The sequence below is a fragment of the Apaloderma vittatum genome, unplaced genomic scaffold, assembly GCF_000703405.1.
Source record: "Apaloderma vittatum isolate BGI_N311 unplaced genomic scaffold, ASM70340v1 scaffold423, whole genome shotgun sequence".
NCBI classification, from domain to species: Eukaryota; Metazoa; Chordata; class Aves; order Trogoniformes; family Trogonidae; genus Apaloderma; species Apaloderma vittatum.
In genome coordinates this window covers 8,695-12,905 of record NW_009707281.1, presented here as the reverse complement: position 1 = coordinate 12,905, position 4,211 = coordinate 8,695, and positions in this window count along the sequence as shown.

Here is a 4,211-nt window from a genome sequence, read left to right as displayed (position 1 = left end):
GCTGATTGATGGAGCTTCAGCCGAAGGAGGTGAAATTGAGTTAACCCAGGTGAGAGGGCAGAGCCTCCAAGTAGACCTTCAGGTGATCCTCAATGACCAGCAGCTCCCGCTGGTGAGGAGGAGCAGGGACACGCTTGCAGCAGCGTCACCATGGCTGGGTACCCACCAGGTGTCCAGATCCCAACTGTGAGAGCCCCGTGCCTGACCCCAACACAGTTCCCCCTTTAGCCCTCCCATCTCCCAGGGTTGTGAGCTGCTTTCTCGTCCAACCATCTGCTCACGAAACCAATTCTACTCCTCCAGGCTCATGTTCAGGTCCCTCACCCTTGGCACCTAACGGCTTTTCCTCCCTTTTCTAGCCGTGTGTCGTAGACATTTGGAGCTCATGAAAGGTGACTGATGGGAGCTGGGGGGAGGAGGGATCTCGCCCAATTTCTGTCTGCTACATTCACAGCAAAGGGAGAAAAATAGCTGCCTCCAAAGGGGAGAACCACCATGGGGGTAGATACAGCCTGAGCTTGATTTTGGGAAGGGATACCTGACACTGATGCCTGTTCTTGTTCTTCGGAGCTCATGGTTCCAAACGAGCTCATCAGAGCCTGCTGCATAGCTCAGCACCTTCTCTCCATCCCACCACACTCTTCCTCCCTGGCACCCAGGGTCAGCCAGGAGCCTGCAGGCCCTCGCCTCTGGGGCAGCAAAGGCAGATACTGTTCCCTACCTAGAAAAGCACGCACGGAGGGGAAAAGAGGCAGGAAAAGAAGTCACGTCCCTTCACAGCTGCCAAAACACCTTGCTGGAAGTGCAGAACATCTTTCTTTAATCACCATCCCTTTGTTCTTAAAAACCCACAAAGAGAACACAGGAAAAAATGCCCAAAATCGAAGCTGCACATGTGACATCACGCTGGAGGAGGTGCCTCAGGTTGAACCACCAAGAGGGTCTTTCTTTACCCAGTCGTGTCTCGGCAGTAGCCCCACACCAGTGTGAAACTGCCTCCAAGCATGGTGGGGAGGGAGGAGGCCAAAACATCTTGAGCCATGGGGAAAAGGAGAGTGGAGAGCGCTGATTGTTCGACCACAGCTGCGGGACAGCGGTAGTGGGGCAGTTTGATGTATCTGTGGTGACTTTGTGGTTGCCTTCAGGCGGTTGCATGGAGGCACCAAGGCCTGCCAGCCCGACACCACCGCATCAGACGGGGAAGTCAAACCCCAAAGCGGGAGCTGGCTGGTGGCAGAGCGAGGCTCAGCAGGTCTGTGTTAGAATTTGAGAACAGGAACTCATCATGTTTCCAACCTGAGTTTGGACAACCCAGCAAGGCCATGTCCCACCATCCTCATCCTTGGTCCATGTTCCACCAGTGCAGGGTGCTCATGTGTCCTCAGATGTTCAAAGATGGACACAAAGAAAGGACTCAAACCAAAAAGCAACCCGACTGGGTGGTGGCGTCAGCGTGCTCCTATCGATGGCAGCCCTCAAGCCGGGGTCTTCCATTGCCGAAGAGAGGGACATCACATCGCTTCTGACCTTACAGGGATGGACTGGGTGTTCTGGGAGCTGCCAAGGAGGAGGCTGTGAGGCAGCTGGAGGAGAGGAGAGGAAGGATGGGAGAGGATGGATGGGCACAAAGAGGATGGGTAGAGGGAGGACAGGTGGAAGAAGGAAGGACAGACAGAGGAGGGACAGGCAGAAGAAGGACGGGCAGAAGAAGGACGGGCAGGAGGACACGCAGAAGGGAGGACAGGCAGGAGGACGGGCAGAGCGAGGCTGCCACCTGGTGTCCATAAAAACCTTTCCAAGTCCTAAAATGGGACAAAATCCAGATCTGCGTGTGCACATTGGAACGTAAGTCCATGGCCTCACAGCGCTGTCCCCCAGGGTGGAAGACCCACCAGCACCGGGTGGAAAGGGGAAGACCACAGAGAACACTTGGGAAGAGGAGATCAGTACATCCCAGCGGGCAGTGGGCAGTGGGGAAAGCGTCCTGTAGGACATCTCTCCAAGCCCCTCTGACACTGGGAGCCACGATGAGGAAATCCAAGGAGCAACACGACAAGCACTGCGCTGGCTGAGCCGAGCGTCTCATCTCCTGAGCCCCCCATCGCCGCAGACAGCTCGTGTGTCTTCCTGGGCCAGGGGGACATGGCAAACAGTGTCATCGTGAGCTAATTTGGAGGCATTAATAAATATTCCATCCAAGTGACAGGCAGGAGATCTGGACCTCTCCTCTGAAGGTTGAGTTAATTAATCTCCTACCTTCTTCCTCTGATGTCAGGCTTTCTCCTAAGGCCACTGCTGGTCCTAATTAAAAGGCTCTTCCAGATGAGTGTCCCCCGAACACCAACCGTATTTTGACAGTGATAATAATTACAGAAGCCTCTTTGAGTAATTACCATTACTCAACAGCAAGAAGGAAGGTTCCTGGAGGAGAGGACAGTAAGTGGTGGAGAAACCAAGACTTGGAGCCCTCAGCTCTTCTGGCAGCTGGTGAGGATAAAATCCAGCTTCCTCAGACTTGCCCATCGCCCACACCTCTGAGAAAAGGGCACATTTAGTCCCCCCAAGCATGGAAGCGTCGGCATTTCTTAGCTGAGGGCTGCCCAAATACCTCAAAACTGCCCCAGAACTGCAACCTGCCATCAATCCTCAGAATAAGCAGCCCTCCAAAGCTCCTCTGACATCCCAGCGTCTGCCAGGAGCTGAGGGCTTTGCTTTGTGTCCACCCAGAGCTGTCAGCATCCTCTCCTCTAGGGCCAGACCCGGTTCTTTAGGGCTACCCTGAGGTTTGCTCTTCTCAAGCCTTTTTCCTTTCACCGGACTCGAGGTTTTTTAAAAAAACGAGCCCAGTTCCCGGGAGACGCCCCTACAAATCTATTGCCCTTGGGCTGATGAGCTCCAGATGTTCCTCCAGCTCCTGGGCTGAGCTGGGATGTCTCATGGGGAAAAATACTGACGCGAATCTGCGGCCACTCACGGTGCCTCCTGCCATCCCCTAAAAGAGAAAACGATGGTGAATGGCCCCAATTTCAGATGTGGCTTTGGGGGACAAAACCAGGCTTGGATGAAAAGTGGGGCAAGTCCAGCTGATGAGTTTTTACCGAATGTCACGGCTGCAAGAAAACAGCAGCAAGTGCTTGGGTACCCAAATACTCCTTTTACGGTTTTGCTGTTGTTTTTTTTCCTTCCTGTTTTCGAACTCAAACCAAAGGTGTCAGAAAGGGCAGCCCGGTGGTCAGAGACGTCATTTCTCCGTGCAAGATGTGCCGTGGCAATAAAGGGCCATCGCACCTCAAAGGAGGAAACCAATAGGTCACTCCTTCTGTCCAAGAAGTGGAAAACAAAAAAATCAAACAAATTAAAAAAAAAACACAAACCAACTCACTGAAGCTGAAAAATGTGGCAATAAGTGAACTTTTTTTGTTACAGCCCCCGTTAAAAAAATCCTGTAATGATTCATAATGACCCATCCAGCTAAAAGCAGGAGCACCGATGACCTCCCCGTCAGCGCCCAGCATCCTGCTACAGGCTTAAAAGCAGTGGTGCGGAGGAGAGGTGAGCCACAGACGGAGGGAAACAGGATCTTGCTTTTCAGGGAACTACTGTCTCCGCGGAAGGTAAGTGCCTTTTCCTCCCTTCTTTACTCCTAATCGCTGAAGAAATTAAACCAGAGTAAGGACAGTGCTTAGGGACAGGCAACCAAAAGTCTGATTTGCAGCAAATGCAGGTGGGTTTTGGGGCATCCCGCAAGACGAGAAATGTAAAACTCCAGTTAATCGACTCTTCCCAAAGCTGTTCTTCTGATGACAAGTTCTGATGGCAAGTTTTTTTTCTGATGGCAAGTTCTGCGGCACTGCAGTGGTGAGCTCGAGATAGAAATATCACTCCTGGGTGGAAAAGGGGAGGTTCACGATAAAGCTCGTTGCGATCAGTTATACCTTTAGATTACCCACACCCCTTCTTCTGAAAGGGACTGCTGGTGGGCAGCAGGATGGCCGTGAGCCAGCAGTGCCCTCGTGGCCAAGAAGGCCAACGGCTTCCTGGGGTGGGTTAGAAGGGGGTGGCTGGTAGGTCAGAGAGGTTCTCCTGCCCCTCTGCTCTGCCCTGGTGAGGCCACATCTGGAATCTTTTGTCCAGTTCTGGCCCCTCAGCTCCAGAGGGACAGGGAACTGCTGGAGAGAGCCCAGCGCAGCCCCAGGGATGATGGAGGGATG